The sequence below is a fragment of the Pteronotus mesoamericanus genome, unplaced genomic scaffold (genome assembly GCF_021234165.1).
Source record: "Pteronotus mesoamericanus isolate MK-2021 breed Mesoamerican mustached bat unplaced genomic scaffold, CSHL_Meso_final contig_181, whole genome shotgun sequence".
Taxonomy (NCBI): Eukaryota; Metazoa; Chordata; class Mammalia; order Chiroptera; family Mormoopidae; genus Pteronotus; species Pteronotus mesoamericanus.
The window spans coordinates 432,057-451,633 of record NW_026555077.1 but is presented as its reverse complement, the minus strand read 5'-3'; the positions used below and the strand labels follow the sequence as shown (position 1 = coordinate 451,633).

The 19,577-nt window shown below is 32.9% G+C and overlaps 1 protein-coding gene across 1 annotated transcript in view; it reads left to right on the top strand.

Annotated features, from left to right (window-relative positions):
• The window catches only part of LOC129065590 (neuronal growth regulator 1), a gene marked incomplete at its 3' end in the record, with an annotated part of 556,915 nt that overhangs the window by 129,388 nt on the left and 407,950 nt on the right, over positions 1–19,577 (top strand). The window lies entirely within an intron of this gene.

The window sequence follows — 19,577 nt, the reverse complement described above, 5'->3', positions numbered from 1 at the left end:
AAATACATTTGTCTCTGCCTACCTCCCACCACTTTCCCTTGCTCCCTCCCTCCTTCCCTCCCTCAGCTCTTCCCCTTTGGTTTTGTCCATGAGTCCTTGCTATATGTTCCTTGACTTTCCCCTTCCCTTCCTTTTCCCCGCCCCTCCTCCCTCCTTCCCTCTTGTCTCTGTTGGTTTCTTTTCCTTTCAGTGTTGCTGGTCTTATTTTCCTTGCGTCTTTGTATTGTTGGTTAGGTTCCACTTATAGGTGAGATCATATGGTATTTGTCTTTCGCCCCCTGGCTTATTTCGTTTAGCATAATGCTCTCCAGTTCCATCCATGCTGTCACAAAGTTTAGTAGTTCTTTTTTTTTCTTTCTGCTGTGTAGTATTCCATTGTGTATATGTACCATTACTTTTTGATCCAATCATCTACTGATGGGCATTTAGGTTGCTTCCAACACTTGGCTATTGTAAATTGTGCTGCTATGAACATGGGGGTGCATAGGTTCTTTTGTATTGGCATTTTGGTGTTCTTAGGGTATAGTCCCAGCAGGGGAATCACTGGATCAAAAGGCAGTTCCATTTTCAGCTTTTTGAGGAAATTCCACACTGCTTTCCACAGTGGCTGCACCAGTCTGCATTCCCACCAACAGTGTACTAGGGTTCCCTTTTCTCCACAGCCTAGCCAGCACCTGTTGTTTGTGGATCTGTTTATGATGGCCATTCTGACTGGTGTGAGGTGGTACCTCATGGTGGTTTTGATCCATCCTTGAACTTTTGACTGAAATGGCCTTACACAGTGCATGACAAATTTTTTTTATTTCTAGTTTTTTCTTTTCAATGCTTCCTTTTTCTGACAATTTTTGTTGTTTTTTATTATCACATCAATGTCTCTTTATCTTCATAATCATTTTAAACATGACTCCTATCAGATTGTCATATTGTTTTAGACTCAAGGTGAGAATTCTTCTGATTACTATTTATTGTCTCTTCCTCATGCTAACTTATTGAATCTTTTAACTTATAATTGTAGATTGTAACTGTATCTTGACCAGTATTTTTGTTTTGTTTCCATTTGCTTATTTGTTTCTATGTGTAAAAACAAAATTAATTTTAGGCTGTATTAAACAAATAAAGAGCATTTATTCGAGCAAAGTGGAGCTGTAGCCCAAGAGACACAAGTTCAGGTAGCAACCTGGATTGTGCTCCACAGAGACAAAGGAGAGGCAGTCTTTTGTAGCAAAAATTCCCACCCAAGTTTTCATTTAGGTCCACTTATGTAAATGAGGTATGCAAATTGTGCAGTTCTGATTAGACATAGTAGGTCTCAGTGCTTTGGTTAAAAGCTGCAACTATGGATTTAATGCAGTGGTTGAGTCAGTCTGAGATGGTATAAATAAGCAAGGCATAGTACAGGAAGCTGAGAGTCCAGTCTGAGGTTCTTCCAGATATACAGAGTACATGAGGGGCCCCTGCAAGCAAATAGCTGCTGGACTTATTGTTCATAAAGCTTGGGCTTTTGGTTGATCATAGGGAATCCACCTAAGTAGATAAATTCCATCTCAGAGTTCACATCTTCCAAGGTTCTACATTTGTGAGGACCATGCACTATGAACTTTTGAAGTACATTTCAGAGAAGTTTACTATAATTTCCCCACACAGATCTTAAGTAGGAGAAAACTTCATAAATCCTTCCCTGGATAAGTAGAAGGGGCTTTCCTTGTTTGCTTTTTTTGGTTTTTTCCAAATAGAAAAATACTCTAACCTTGCCATCTAAAGAGAGATGTCTCCATTTTAGATCCACATCTTCTGCCAGCTGTAGTCATTGTCTCCCATTCTTCGATAGGAATTACAGTTTAGTGTTCCATCCTTAGCATCTATATGTAGTTTCACTACTCCTTTAGCCTCTGCAAGTTAAGAACAATTTAAAAAATTTGGCTCTAAATTACTTTTCCGGCTTCAGGTAATTATCTTATTTTATGTCTATTTTTTAGACATTCTATTGCTAAATTGTTTTATAACGTATCTATTTTAACTATCTATATTTTTATAATATGAAAGGGCTCAGTATCAACTAAGCGTGCTTTGTTGTCAGATGTGCTTGATTACATACTTAAGTTTTAGTGTTGCCATTGGAAGCGGGGTTCTTTCACGGGTTTGTGATAAACGCATTTACATGGACCCACACACGGTGGATTGCGGTGTAGCAAAGTTTATTCAGGTGGAAATGGAAGGCTGCCCCTGTGTCCCACATTTTTCTGTTTCTCCATGGAAAAAAATCCATCAATATCTTGAGCAAGGCCAAAACTAAAGCCAGTGTCCAGAGTTTCTATTTCCTCTTAAAGCTTAGTTCTTTGGAGCCCAGACAACTGCTGAGAAGCCTCAGTCCCCATCCAGGTAGCTTAGTTCATTCCTGGCTGTTCTGCTATATGTTCTGTCTTTGCGGTCTGCATGGCGGCTAGACCCACATGGCTGCTATGGAGGGAATGCGTGAACAAGTGGAGCAAGCCTGTATTCCTGAGCAAGCAAGAGAGGATCTTTTGTTAGACTGGGCTATATTATCTTGGGCTTGGGAGGGGCCAAGCACTTTTTAAAAAATAACTAACCAACTCCCCAAGCTTTCTAGGGTCAGCCCCCTAGCTAATTGATCTCTTTCCCAGGTTAGGCTGACAGACCTCTATAGTCAAGCAAACGCTTGTAAGCCATTTTGACTTATATTGCACATGTGCTTACTTCTTCCCCACCTCCTTAAAATCCAGTATTGGAGGGAGGGCAATGCTACTGGGATTTCCTGTATGCTCTAAAAATTAAGTCTGTTTAGTGGCAGTCTCCTGCAGTGTGTGAAAGAGTCTGTAAATGTTGTAACTTCCTGGTGCAGCAAACAGGTTCCTGCTCCAGCCCATGAGTCACAACAATGCACCATTATCTACGCTTCCTTTCTATTAATGACTATTGAACTACCTATGCTAACATTAGAATCCTATACATGTCATGGACTAAAATTTTTGTTGCTAAAACAAGGGTCTTTGTGAGTGTACCGTCCCGAGACTTAAGAATTATGTCACACTTTACATGTGTTGAGTGTGTGTTTGTGTGTATGCTTAGGATGGTTAAGCTTTGAGAATTCTCTTTTTCCAATATCGTATTTGAACAAATTTAAATTTAGGTCATTTGTTAAATTAATTATAAATATTAAAACTTTATGACTAGGAATACTTTCTTAGAAATGTTTTCCAAATAATCAATTATATGGAACCAATGACTTGGGAATTAGATGTAAGAGTAAATCATACTTCTATTTTCTCTTCTTTAATGCTATATTTTATCAATATTGGGAATAATATGAATTGTTTTGTGTAATACTTACAATAAAAGGTTTAAAGAATAATTAAATGCCTTGGCTTTGCTTTTAGCTATTAATCAAACTTAACAGTCATTTGTTCTTTTTTTTGGAGGATTTTTTTTTTATTATTATGACTAACAATAAACCACTAATTTTGAATATGTATACTTTGGTATATTTTGGTGAATATGTACAAATGAAACCATCATCAGAATTAAGATAGTAAACATATCCATCATCCCCCAATTTTTTTCATTCCTCTGTTAAATTCTCATTCTCATCCCTTTCTACTACACCTACCTGTTCCCCAACCAAACACTGATCAGCATTTGGTTTATAGAATAGTTTACATTTTCTAGAATATGTAAATGATATAGTACATGTTTTTATATATATAGGGGTATTCAGGTTGTTTTTCTGTAAGTGAATTTTAGTAGTTTGTATCTTTCAAAGATTCTGTTATCTAACTTTTTAAATGTGTTGGCATAAAACTGTTTTTAATGTTCTATTTTTATTCATTTAATATATTTAGAATCTGTAGTAATATATTACTACATTCATCCATGATAATGATAAATTATTCTCATTTTTGTCTGATCAATGTGGCTAGAGGTTTATCAATTTCATTATTTTTCTTCTATAACTAGCTTTTAGTATCTGTTATTTTTGTTCTCTAAATCATTGATTTCCTTTTTGTTCGGTGTTATTTCTTTTCTTCTGATTAGTTTGGGTTTAATTATTTCCTCTTTCTTTAATTTATGAAGGGGGAGTCAATGGATTGAGACTGTTTTTTTATTTCTAATGTAGGCTTGTAGTGCTATAACACCACCCCCAATACTGCTTAAAAACAGCCAACAAATTTCTAATTTCCCTTTTATTCCTTTTTTGACTCATGAGTTATTTAGAAATGTGCTATCTAGTATACCACATTAGGGAAATCTCCAGATAACATTTTTATTGAATTATAATTTAATTTTATTGTGGAATGAGAACATACTTCCTATGACTTGAATTTTTAAAAATCTATTGAGACTTTTATGATACAAAGTATGGCTTATCTTGATAAATGTTTCACATGCATTTGGAAAGAATTTGTATTATTCTGCTGTTTGGTAGAATACTCTATAAATGTAAACTTATGTCAAGTTGATACTGTTGCCAATATGTTTTATACAATTGATTATATTTTGCCTACTTATTCTATTTTTATTGAGATATATGTGTTCAAATAAACTACAATTGTGGTCTTATCTGTATAACTGCAGTTTTAGCAGTGTTAGCTTTATGTATTTCAAACCTCTGTTATTATGTGCAAATAGTTTTAAGATTGTATCCTCTTGATTAACTGAACTTTTTATAATTATGAAATTACCTTCTGTATTTCTGGTACACTCTTTGCTCTGAAATAAATTTATTCTTTTATTAATATAATCGTTCCATTTTTAAGTGTTGTATAGCGTATGTTTGCCTATCCTGCCACTTTTAACCCATTTTGTCTTTATATTTAGAGTGTATTTGTGTATTTCTTCCTGACAGTATAGAATTGGGTCTTCCTTTTTTATCTAGTTTGACAAAACCTCCATTTTAATTGGGTGTTTAGAATATTAGCTATTTAGTATAATTTTTGATATAATTACATATAGTTCCATGATCTTACTGTGTATTTTCATTTGTCCTAGTTGTTTCTTATTCCCCCTTTATGCATGTTTTGCCTTCTTTTGAATGAATGAAGTATTTTTTATTGTTCCTTTTTCTTGTTGGCTTACAGATTACAGCTCATCATTTTATCAGTTTACTGGTTGTTTAAGGATTTATAACATATGAGTTTAATCTGTGAAAACTTTAATGTGATGTTATACTTCTTAATGTATACTATAAGAACCTTGTGATAGTGTCCTTTCGTATCTCTTGCCTGGCCTTTGTGCTATTTTTGTGTGACATTTTACTTATATTATTATTTATAAATGCTATGCATACATTTTAATTATTTTTAAAGACTACTAAATAATAAAAAAAACTTATATATCTGTACTGATCAGCATTTTGCTGAAGAGTTAAGGGAGATACTTTAACTATATTCAGGATTCTTTCTCTGGTACTGACTTGCTCTCTTGAAAACTCTCCCTTAGAGTCTCCAGTCTCCAGCTCTGCCTCCTGAGCTCAGGGAGTTTGCTGAGCTCTGCCTTGGTTTACTTTCCCTGTGCCATACCCTGGAAACTGTATAAGGCTGCAAGTTGATGCAGTCATACGATTCACTCGTTTGTAAGCCATCTCCCAGGAATCCCTGTCTTTCAGTGTCTAAAGCTCATGTCTTGAATAAGTTTCTTGTATTCTGTCTGGCTTTTTGCTTATTGTATAAATCTAGTCCTCTTATTCCATCTTGATTTAAAGTGTAAGTTCTTATTTATCGCTTTGAACATTGGAAAAATAAATATTCTACCATAAATATAACAAAAGGATAAATGCTGGCTTAGTTCTAAAATGTTCTTGCATATAAAACGTTAATGTTGCTATATAAGATCCTAATGATATTTTTCATAAGCAATTTCCTCCAAAATAATCAGTACTGTCATAAGTTTCAATAATACTTAAATAAAACTTCAATGAAGAAAAACAAGTTATGAATTAAAAATCATTTAAAGACAAAGTATAAATTTTCATGGTAATAACCACTTAGTAAATAGAGTATTGTAATACCATCTTAGCTTTTGTTTTTTCTAGATGACATTTCAATAATTTTTTTTTAAAACAAAACAGTCTCACAAAATATATGGTCTTTTTATCAATGCAAAACATTACATCATTCTTTCTATAGAATTTGGAAATATCTAAACATTGTTTAATGATTTTTAAAAATTAAATTATTATTGCAATGTTGATATAAAATTTACATTCATAACATAGTTTCCTCAAATGGGTTAAATAAACTATGATGTATAATATACAGTTAACCGTCTTTTAAAATATTAACCACAAAGTGAAAGCAAAACACATTTTTTGCTCTGTTATTTAGGTGTTAGTGAATCTATTAAAATATTTTCAGCTTTTGTTTAAAAATGTTTTTATTGTATTCCTTTGCATTTTAAAACATTACTTATTTGACCACTGAGTTCAGTTGCAAATATAAGTGAAATTTTAATTATATGTCACAATTTTTAGGAACTGAATACTGAGTATCAAACACATATAATACATCTGGTGCAGTTTGGGAATAGAAATAGAGATAGAAATGCATAAGGGCTATTTGGAAACTGTATATACCTATAAAAAAGAAGGAAATCCTGCCACTTGTGACAACGTGGGTGGCCCATGAGAACATTTTGCTAGGTAAAAAAAAAGAGAGAAAGACAAATACTGAATAATCTCACTTATATGTGAAATCTAAAAAATATCAAACTCATAAAAACAGAGAGTAGTATGGCGGTTACCAGAGGCTGAACGTTGGGAGAATTGGGGAGATGTTGGTCAAAGGTTATAAACTTTCAGTTTTAAGTTCTAAGGATCTAATATACAGCATGGTGACTATAGTTAACAATACTGTATTAGAAACTTCAGATTTGTTAAGAGAGTACAACTTAAATGTCTTCACTACAAATAAGAAATGGTAATTATGTGATATAATAGACATAGTGGTGTTAGCTAACATTATGCTGATAATCATTTTGCAATACATAAGTATATCAAAGCAACATAGTTACACTTAAACTTGTACAATGCTATATGTCCACCGTAGCTCAATAAAGCTGGAACATGCTATTGTATTATATAGCACAAAAATTCTACATTGTTTTCTCCCTTTTGCTTACCTTCATAAGAGTTTTTATAGAAAAAATATTTCCCATTCTATTGTTGTGCTCCCCGTTAAACTTACAATATAACCTGAAAAAGTACATTCTTCACTTATGAAAAAAATTTTGTATTATCAATCCATATCAAGTCATTAGCTTCCAAGCAGTAATTTATTCTGTAGAAGTTCTGTATTTAAAACTCTTCAAATTATAGTGAACTTTTTCTTATCCACAAGAGCATCAAACCAGATCATTTAAAGGTATGGATTGATTAGTAACTGGTTGTAAGTCTTTATTCATAAATGAATACAATCATGACAAAACAATTGTTGAATTTTAAAGAATGATACTTATTCTTAAGGCCATATTTAAAAAAAAAACCTTGTAATTTTTCAGAATAAAATCTAAGAGAGAAACATCTGAGAGAGAAATTACTTGGACACATCTTTTCCTAATAATTAAAATCTCATCAACAGCTTAAAAGATACTCCAGGACTGCTCAATGAGAAAAAAGGAAAAGGTCAGCATTGCATCATTCTTGACTAAATTTCACTTTACTAATAGGTCTTTGTAACACTCTGGCTCTTGCACTATACACTTTAGATTCTATTTTTAATTTTAAAATAATCATCTTTTAATTTTATATGCACAATAAATTACTTGTATAGAAGGTGACAGTTATTTTTGGAACATAAAATATCTATATTATTTTTGTTCTTGATTATGATAAAATCACTTTGGAGTGATACCTCTTCTGCTCACTTATTGGTGTTGCAAGTTAATAACAAGGATATGACTAGTGGTATCATACTAAAGAAGCCATATTTCAAAAAAGTACAGCATCTTAACCTTAAAATTCTATGTCTAGACCATGGTTATTTTCTGAGTGGTTTCCAGGCTTAGTTGCAACAACTCCATAAAAATTCTGCTGTTCATATTCCTGCCATGAAGGATTTTTTTTCCAAGGCTTAAGCTCCTGTCCTGCTGTAAGTTATCCTTCTATCCGTTTTTCTAACCTCAGGTTTTCTGTCTTTTAAACTGGGCCACTTCATGGCCCTCCAGGCAAAGTGACCTATGAAATCTAATTCAATCCCCTTTTGAAAAATATTTTGGATTTAGACTTTAATATATTTTCTTCCATTATCATTTAGTCCCCTTAAACTCTCCTAAGGGGGTAAATAAATATGAATTTTAACCCCATAATTATTTTTATCAGAGTTTTGAGGAGATTGCATTAGTTTACTTTTCCATTTGTGTCCAACTCATGTTCCTGGACAGTAGGCATTAAATAACTCTAAAGGTCACGCAGTACAGTGGGCTCATTAATGTAGATCTAAGCAATATAAAGTATATATGATATATTTCTAGTTTTATCAACTAATTTTGTTAATATTATAAAGTTGTCTTTAAAATCAATTTATAAGATGTGTATTTTTTTATTTAAACACTTCAGGAATGATAGAACTAAAGATCCCCATGATGTTTCTTTTTGAAGTTATGAAAATGAAGCTGTTACTTTTATAATTACTATTATTTTCCAAGTTATCACCAAATTTGAGAGTGAAGTTTTCATGACACTATTATACCCAGGATCATCTCTGTTTAGAAATTTCTAACCCCATTCAATTGGAATTTATTTCTTATATATCTTAAAATTTCAATTTTTACCTTGTTTTCTATCTTCATTATGTGTACATGGCTTGCTCCTCAATTATACTATAGGATCTCAAGGGGGGGGTTTTCTTTCTCTTCTTGATTTATTTCTCTACATCAGAGTGTCTGACATGTCATCACAAATATATAATGCATATTTGTGGAGTGTATACTATCAGATACATTTAATAATAAGTGTGAAGTAGATGAATTCTAGATGTTATAGTATGCAGAGTTAATCTTATCAAGAAGCTTGATCAAGATTACAGGGAAAAATTTTAGTAAGTTAATTGGGAGATTCGGGAGAGAGAATTTATGAAGTAAAAGTGTTTGCAAGTTAGACTGATATAAACATGACCTAACAAATGGTGCAATAGAAAATTTGTCTTATGAAAATTAGATCCTTGTAAACAGATTTTTCTATATCAAGAATTAATTATTTTTTATTTTAATTAATTAATTAATTAATTCATTTATTTATTTTGGGTCTTTCTCCCATTTCCCAACCAGCCAGCCAGCACATATTTATTAAGAATGTACTCGTTGTTAGGAACTATTTTATGTGCGAGGGAGATAAACATTTCTGCCTTTATAGAATTTATACTCTGTTAGGAATGTGAGGCAGGGATTCAAGGGTGTTAAGCCGTCAGAATAACTGGAGTAAAAAGCAGGTTAATAGATGATCAGTTCTCAGGTAATGAAGATGGAAGAGCACAGGCTTTGTCCACCATTGTAAGGAGATGCCTTTGACTGCAAATGAGATGAGAAGTGTTGGATATTTTGAGCAGAGAATTTACAACTGAGTTACTTTTTAACAGGATCATTTTGGCAGCTGGATTGAAAAGAGGCTCAAAGGGTGAAAATATCAAAACAAAGTGCCAAATTTCATGCAATTACTCTTATCCAGGCAAGAGGAAATGTTAAGTTGTTCTAGAGTGTTAGCAGTTCAGAAAGTGAAAAGGCGCTATACTCTGAATATATTTTGAAGGCAGGTGTAGAAGTATTTTTACAAATTGGATATGGAGTGTGAGAGCAAAAGGAAACCTAAAAGATGACTCCAAGCTATTTTTTCTGAGAAACTTTAAGTGGAATAGAACTGTCATTAACTGAGAGAATAGTCAATATTATTATTTACTTCCATTGCTTTCCATTTATTCCCCTAGACCTTGCAATTTGATTCTACACCAAAAACTAAAAATAAATTAGACCTCCAAATGTTTTTCTTCTTGCCTACACTGCAGCATTTTACTGCTCTGATCTCTTATAAAACTCTTTTTACCCTTAACTTGTTATTATCCTTGTTTGGCCAAAAAGTCGTTGCTCTACATTTCTTTCTCACCCCCTGTTTGTGACCCCTGCCATTGATTTTGGTATACAACAAGTAATTTACAAACTTGTGTGCCTATTAGTAAATTAGGCTATAGTATAACTTAAATATTAACTGGATGTAGTTTATTTTATTTTGCTGTAATATACATTGTCATTAGCATGGTTAATATAGATAAATAAATACATCCTGGTCAAGTGACTAAATGATATCTTAATCAAGCAATGTAAAAGCAACTTTAGAAATTCTTAGCCTTATTTAAGAAGTGTAATAATAGCATTCAAAAGAATTGAACACCAAAATCAGAGCAGATTAATAGAAAATGCTTACCATTTTTTGTAAAATAATTTCACTTAAAACTATATAGAATTTTTAAAACTATTTCAGTTTTAACATGAATGGTCACATGCATGACTGCCATATGTATTCATATCTCTGAAAATTATGAATGCCATCTATTATTGTTGCAATTTTAAATTATTAGTTCTGCCTACTTTGTGGCACCTCTCTTTATTAAACTTCACACTCGGGGCAGCTATTCATTTTTCAGATATACATGTTTTATTATTTATTGCTGTATTTTAGTAATAATTTCAGTCTCAATTGCCTAAATGTTCCACACCTGTTCTTTGTAAATATGTTTCCTTTAAAAGGATATAACACTGTTGCAAACCCTTAACATAATGCTTTGTCATGATCTGGTATGATTATATTATGTAATGAAAACTTAGCTTGTCGTATTTTTGTACTTCTTCAGCTTTTAACAACTTATTTCCTATAACAAATAAGAAATATTCCATGCTCATTTACTGTGGTCATCAAAGAGAGATAAGATCTTTATTCAGATAATTTTTAGGTCATATTAAATGTTAAGCATATGTAAGATCACCATTCCAGGGAATTATTTATATTCATTCAACTGATGGGAATGTATGTTCTCATTCCATTTGCTTTCTTCTTAAAATACCTCTCTAATGAATGTTTATTAACTATTTTTCTCCTTCAACCAGTTACAGGTAACAATGTTTAGTTCCTCTTTCTCTTTTGGACTTTGAAAAAGGTGATATAAGATTGTAAATATATAATTGTATATAAAGATATTTCCTTTCCCTTTTAGAAACAAAAACATCATGAATCAGTTATTCCCTGATTGTGATGAATTATGTGTCTTCTACATGCTTTTTTATCAAAGACTTTGGGGAACTAAAAATAGCTGTTAATTGTTTATCTATTTATTTTGTACATAAAATACATATGTTTAAGGCACCAAGCTTTAATGAGGATTACTTTAAAAATTTGATTATTTTACCACTTTCAGAAGCTTTTACCTTTCAGCTTCATTACACAAAAGCTATTTTTAAAAGAAAATTTCTAGTGGTGAAAACTAACATATAACAAATTATAATTTTTCATTTTTAAGTACCATTATTTATACATTATGGCTGCCTGTAGTCACAAAGATCATGCTATTACCTATTGAGGGCTAATTCTCCACCATGTTTCTACATATTTTGTGACAACTTTTGTCCCGGACTATATTTTCCACGATATATCTGAATCAAACACACTTGAAGGAGAGAAGCAGTATCTACCTCCAGGGCAAAAGGCAGATTGGTTTGAGTCCAATATAACCAAGATAAGATTTCCCTCTGGGGCAAATATTGGGCAGGCTTGCTGGAAGCCCTTTTATAAGACTGAGGATTTCTTAAATTCAGGAAACTTCTACTGTGACATAAAACCACTTTGCAGGATTCTCTTGTACCATTGAACATTGTTCCATGTTTCTTGGGATGGAAAAGGAACTGATGAGAATACAAAGCTCATAAAATGCATGATAACATTTTTTTCTTTGACCCAAGAGTCTCATGTCTACTATCAGCCTTTATGAAAGTGTGGCAGGCTGACATATTTGGTGTCAAGTAGGATAAAATCTCTGACTTTTGACAGTGTTAACCCTACTATCATCTTACAGAAGAAATAATAGGCACAAGAAGGGTGAAAAAACTAGCTGAAGACTTTAGAAGCCATTGGTGACAGAGGTAGAACTTGAACTCTGGACCTGGGCTTATGTCATTACATGATGCTGTTTCTGGGGAATGGACTCAGCCCACAATTTATCATTTATTTATTTATTTAATATTTTATTTGTATTTTATTTTATTTTTATGGTTGGACCATAAAGTAATTTAATTATTTTAATTGAATTTATTGGGGGGCATTGGTTAATAAAATTATATAGTTTTCAGGTGTATAATTCTATAGTACATCATCTGTATTGTACTCTCCTCTCACCACCATTTATTTCCTTTCTACCCTTCGCTACCTCCCCTCATCTCCTTTTCCCTCTGCTAATTTAAATTTATGATCTCCTGGGAAATAACGAAACCTAACTACAGTCAGGACTCATTCTGGCAGCTCATTATAGTAGCGAAAACTTAATCTAGCATAAATAAAATAATATATATTCATTAAGATTCAGTTACATCTACAATAAAACTAACATAAAGAGAACATTTAAAAATATATTCATTATTATTACGGATTTTTGTAGTTTGGGTTTTAAAATTGTAGTTTGATTTTTAAATATATGTTTCTGGAATTTGCAAAGATGGGGAACTGTGGAGATAAAAATCAAACACTCTTAATTTCCATCACAGCCTTTTTCCTTCAAAATGATATTTCTCTCTCTCCCCCAGCCCCATATACACACAATTGCATTTTCCAATGGCTTATAGGAAGGAATCACGTCATATAGTAAACTATCCTAGTAGTTTTTCTTAAGGATTTATTAATCTTACTATAATAAATTAGAATTATTTCATTGTTGGGAAAATTGTCTTTGAGGAATAACAAATGTAGTAAAAATCCTGGGCCCAAAGTCGACATCAGGTTCTATCCTTATCTGTATCACCACCTGTATGATCATTGTCATGTCTCATAACTTCGATGCTACTTACTTTGTTGTGCTGTGGATAAAAGGTGGATTGCTTTCAATAAATTCAGTAAGACTGTTTAAGTGTAGCAGGTAAAGTTTCTTGATTCTGTGTGAGAAATGTAAAAGCTTTCTAAAGTAACCTAGGTGTATTATCTTATTATATTACTTTATACATATTTTGAATATGGTAAGCATTCACTACCATAGTTGGTTTTTTTTAAATATTGATGATATTTTTATTAAATATTTATTTATTTTTAGATGTGGGGGAAGGGAGGGAGAAAGAAAGAGAGAAAAACATCGATGTGTGAGAGATATATTGATCGGTAGCCTCTAGCATGGTCCCAACTGGAGACCTGGCCCTCAAGCAAGGCATGTGCTCTGACTGGGAAGCAAACCAGCAACCTTTTGGTTTGCAAGCTGGCCCTCAGTCCACTGAATCACACTATCCAAGGCTATATTTGGTCTTCTTAATACACTATACGTGATCTGTGTATATCCATAATAGTAATAATATTTCATTGCTATTTTCATGAAAAATAATAAAGTGTCATTGTATTTTAATACTGAAATTTTATAATTGATTTATAAATAACAATAGATATTCAGTGTATGTAATTCAATGTATGGTTTATGGATTAAATTTAAATTTTTATTTTGCTACACTTTGTATTGGCCTTTAGAGCTCAGTAGCTTTTTTAGGCATATATATTAATGGTAGTGCTATGAAAATTGTGTTATTATTACTATTATTACTATTTTAGAGGCCATGGATACATATTAAAATAAAATTTTTTAATCTTAGAATGAAGGTAACTGAAATATATATGCTCCTGCTTATGTGCTCTTGTAATTCTCTGTTAGGGACTTCAGTTGTTCCTTGTCAGAATAAAGGCTATTTACATTTCCTATACAATATTTCATTTGTTTTGTTAGAACAATTAATATGAAATTTGAATGAGATATAATAACAGGAATTCATTTAGCAATACATTTTTTATACAGATGACATTTGCTTTAACCGAACAGTTTACAGAGGTTGTTACTGCCATTTTATGGAGTGACATATAAAAAGTAAAGTAACTTCTGAAGTTAATATAAACCTTATATATTTTATCATCATTAATACATATTTTACTTAAGGAAAAGTTAATATTCATATTACAATTAACTTATGTTAACCAATGAGGAAATTATAATCCCTTAACCATTTAGGTGACTTTATATTTTCAAATCAAATTATTTATGTCAATAGTTTTATCAGTGAAGATGTTTGTTTGAGATTAATTCCACATTAAACCTCACATTTTAGTCATTCTTTTGTAAAATCCAATGGGATTCTAAAAATAAAAAACATCCAATACCAAGAATGAGCTAACGCCTCTAATTTTTAATACTAGCTTTCACAAAGTCTGTTATTAATATGACATACTAGGGACAATAGAAATAAGTTTCTGGTAATCTTTTATGTCTGTACAGGGAACCATATTCATTTCAGTCAAATTAATCCCAAATCTGTGAGCCATTTGGTTCCTTCTACTTACATAGACCTACTTACTACTAGTTTTCCAGGTAAATGTATTTATCTTATCTCTAAAGATTTTATTGCTATTATTTTGCTGTCTTATTTTGTTTATATGTTTTTTTCTATCCTGATTGTTAAGGTTCAGGTCTTGATTTTGCTACTCATCTTTTTTCAGTTCCTTTTAACTGGACTCCAGGGGTTCCTCCAGAATTTTGGGGAACAAGCAGGGAAATTAGGATGACCATAACAGAGAACTTATCTTGAAACTATAGTTAGAATAGAAGGTACACTGTTTTCACTAAAGAGACGCTTATTTAGGACTGAGGAGGGTCATGGATGTGACTAGGGAGCTGAAACCTCCTTGGTGATGGCTTAGAAATACTCATATTTTCTTTCTTTCTTACTGTTAATCATCAATAAACCTAAAGGCAAGAGATTTGCAAGGGAGCAGCTTCTGCGGTTGAATGGACAATTGTGTTTCATTCATTCCCTTTCCAATTCCTCAAACGCTCCATCTTCAGATTATATAAATATGTAAATGATAGATTTCTAGTTTCAAACAAAGATCAGTAATACATAACATTAAAAGACATGCATTTCTTGAAGTGGCTGAAGCAGTACTAATCAAGGCCAAAACATTTGCCTGGCCTATTTGTCTTTCACTTCTGTAATTTTGCATGTGCAGATAATACAAAATAAATTCATTTTCCTTTTATGCTTTTATGAGTGTTCAATTACTAACAACCTTAAGTGCAGGCTTTAAAATAATCTTTTGAATTCAATCTTTTAAATTAATTATATAAAAAATGTTATCTCTTCTCAGATATGATTTGATCATATATAAGATTAATTTATTAGGCTGAGAATACAAACAAGATGTGATTTCTTTGCCTTTATCATGTTCCTCTACAGGACTTTTTCTTTTGCTTGAAAGCTGTGAGAAGCTCTTTTTATATTCTAAATTTTATGTTTTTTCCATAAACTTTGAGAGACTTAATATATTGTCTAGTGTTGAAGTCTTCATCTTCACCCAAAACCTTTGCCTTTATTTCCACATGAATGTTAACCTGTTGTTAAAGTTTATCATTGTTATGATCCCAGAGCATTTTTTAAATCTCTGAATATTATGTGATATGAAGCAAAAAAGTATTTCTGGGCCTCCTTATGTGCTTCTAGGGGAATTTGACCTTACTACTTGTTATATACACCTACATTCTAAAACATAATTTCAGGATTATATAAAATAAATTTAAAGTACTATATGAATGATTTTATCCATGATAAATTCTTTGCTTATATGGCCAAGATCAGCTTGAGAAATAAAACATTTTTTCACTATAACTAAAGATTCATGGAAATAAATAAACAAATGCAGATGCAATTAAAATAGGCAGTAGGGTCTATGACACCAATTAAAGAGATTCTTCTTTATGTTTGCTTGCTTTTTGGCAATACTGAACAGAATTTTATTGAGAGTTTGAGATAACAAACTTTACCATAGATAATCTTAAAATAAAAACAGACCAGATTCTGCAGGAAATGAGATTTATATAATTTCAAGAATCTTTCTAGGAAAAAGAATACAAGTTATTTTACTTCTTCACTTTAAAAAAACATATGACCAGTGACATGTGACATGGGAGTGGCTCAGTGGATTGAGCACAGGTCTGCGAACCTAGAGGTCACCGGTTTGATACGCAGTTAGGGCTCATGCCTGGGTTGTGGGCCAGGTCCCCAGTTGGGTGTGTGTGAGAGGTAACCCCTCGATGTATCTCACACATCGATGTTTCTTTCCTTGTGTCTCTCCCTCCTTTCCCCCTCTCTAAAAGTAAATAAATAAAATCTTAAAAAAAAAAAGCATATGACCATATATACAGAATTGTAAGGATCCTCTAAAGGCCCTGCAGTTAGGAACTCTGACAATTAAGCTTCAATAGCTTCATGATGAATACACCTTTGCTAATAACTTCTCCCAGGAGTTTCTGGACCCAAATTTTGATTACTTGAATAGTTCCACAAAGAGATCTTTATTCATTTAAGGACCTTTGCATAAAGATTGTATAGTGCTTCAAAATAATCTTTTGACATGAAGCTTGTTTCACATCATATACAATTAACAAATCTTTTAAAAAAGTGTTCTAAGATGTATCATCTATTTGCAAATTATGTCTGAGTATTTAGACATACTCAGAAAATGTCTAGAACCAAGAAATTACCAGATTGTTTTAAAATAACATACTTCAGTGTAATCATGGTCTAATATTGTTACTGGAATATATTAGTTTCTGTTAAGTTGGTCATGGAATTACAGAGAAAAACTGTACTCCAACAGGTTAAGGGTTAATGACATTTACTTCTGTAAATCGTTTCTGATATTTATAGCAGAATTTAAATTATAATGTCCTTTGAATATTGCTTTAATGACAATGGACCACTCTACCCAGCATAATTTCACTCCATTTTATGACATGCTAATATTTTCTATAATTAAAGAGCTCATTGTACAAGCCCTAAGATCTGCTGCTAAATCATATGTATAATATTATAGGATGCATATATATGCATTGTGGTATATAATCTATATATGCATATGTATACTTACATACACATATGTATACATACAATTTTTCATAAACCTGCCCAAGGTCACAAGTTTATGTACATTTGTGTGTGTGAAAAAGCATAAAGTTAGTAAATGCTTTGGGAATAAAATTAACAAGATTTCTGCCAAATATCAAACTACACGTTTGTGCATGTTATTGCAAAGGTCATTTCTTTACAAATAGGGTCCTGGGAGAGTATTAACACTAGATGAAGCTTCCTGTTTATTCACCAGCTCTGGGATTTCCCATTTGCCAACACTACAAATGCGTTGTATTATAAATGAGAACAGCTTGTTGAGGGTAGAAGTTTAATGTTTTCTGGAAATAGATGAAGACAGCATGTTCTGATATATTTGTAGCATAATGCAGTTAGGAGCTTAGTGAGTATAGGGAGGGTTTTGGTTTTTTTTTTAACAAGCATAGGAAATATGTCCTTGTGGTGGTATTATTGATAATTACAAAATCTTCCTAAAGAAAGTGATAATTCATGCTTTATACAAAACCTCCTCTTTAGAAAGCAATTAGTTTGCTTTCTAAAAAATATTCAGTTTGGTGTCGAGGTAAACAATATTTACATAAAATAACAGAAAGTTATTTGGATATATACCTTAAAAATTCTGCGCATTGCCCCACAAAAAGAAGAGAAACTAATAATAATCTTTTAATAATCATAGATCATTTGGTAAACTCTTTTTTTACTATTTATTTATCTTAGTAAATAGCTAGATAATAATCACTTCTCTGAAAAAAAGGGGGGGATATATGTCAACTGTAGTTGAAAGATAGATGAAAAAGGGGGAAGGATAAAATAAAGCCCACCAAAATTGCCTGCCAACATATTTTGCTTTCCTATATTTGCCTAATTTACAATCCTGGCCTACACTTCCACTGATTAAAAGATATTTACTAACATCTTTAAGGAAAACTTGAATTATGCTTTATTCTCAGTTTTTACATAGATAAAGATAATCTAGATGCTTAGATATGATATTTATTATAGTTTTAGTGCATTTCTTAAGTAAAAGCATGAATATGCTATGATACACTTGTAGTATTGCCTTAAAAATTTGAGCTCACCATTTTATGCAATTATTTTTTAGCAATTAAGAAATAGCACGTAAGTTTTGCTATTTGATATTTCATAAAATTGATCTCTGCTTTATGATGTGTGGACGTGTATGTGTGGATATGGTATGAGCGCACAGGTCTGTATGTGTGTGTGTGTGTAGTTGCAAATGTCAATGTAAGAGATGTATTGCAACAAAATAGTGAAATTTTGGTTATGTCACCACAAACCTGAACTTACTTAGTTTTAAATGGGACAAAGATTTCATGTATTATAAATAAGAGCAACATGCGATGAAAATTGTTTATATAAAAAGTATATAAAGAAATGTTTGAAAATTACTGTCGTGAAAAATTACTTCTTTGAACACTCTCAGATTTAAAGTTTAAAAGGGTGCAAGAGAGAGAGAGATTCTATCTGCACCTGGTTCGGGCAGAAGAGGCTGGATGCAGCCAGCCCTGAAAGTCAGAGACTTTTGGCTTTTTGGAGAGGTGTTATGCACCTCTCCAGAAAGCCAGACAGTGACTCCATGCTGCAGTAGGAGACCCAGAGACATTTTTTAAAAGGGGAGCTGAGGTGTGCTGCTCAGGGACCCCACCGGAACCTGCTCTACCAGCAACGGGAAAAGATCGAGGGCATGGTTTGCTTCTACTCAGTGCCCCTGGGCAGATTGATCAGAAAGGTGCACAGTAAGGGGATCTGAGGCTGCACAGAATGAAGAGCTCGGGATTCTATCTGATGCTAGGGCAGTAGACCAGAAACTGGCAGGGTGGGAGGTGAGCACCTGAGATAATTTACAGCCAGACAGATCCCCTTCCCTGGTTGAGGCTGAACCTTCCGGAAGGGAAGGTCACACCCAGCCCCACCTCTTGCAGGATCAAAAGCAATCAACAGGGAAGACCTGCAAAATAAGGTCAAGCTCCAGAACCCCCTGTGGAGTGCATTTCCACAAGAGAAAGGCAGGAAGAGGAACGCGCATAAAGGACCCGTTTTGAACTTCTCTCAAGGAGACAAATATATGGTCCCTACGGCCCTATTTTATAGAGACCAGCAAAGCCTGAGATCAGAAATCAGTGCATAAAGAGGGAATCAGGGCCCTGCCCAGACTCGGCTTGCACACAGAGCTTCTATCAACACCAAGCAGGAAAGAGTTGAGCCTCTTACACAGATTGGCCTGTGCCTTGTAATGAACAACTAATTTATCAGAAACTATATGTTATTGGAGATAAACTAAGACCAAGATGGGTGGTACAGAAGAAGGGAGAACATAACCACAATTTTCCCGGAAGATTGAGCAGTGCCTTCCGAGAGAGACCCAGGGGTCCCACCATCCCAATGGAACAGAAGCTCCCTCT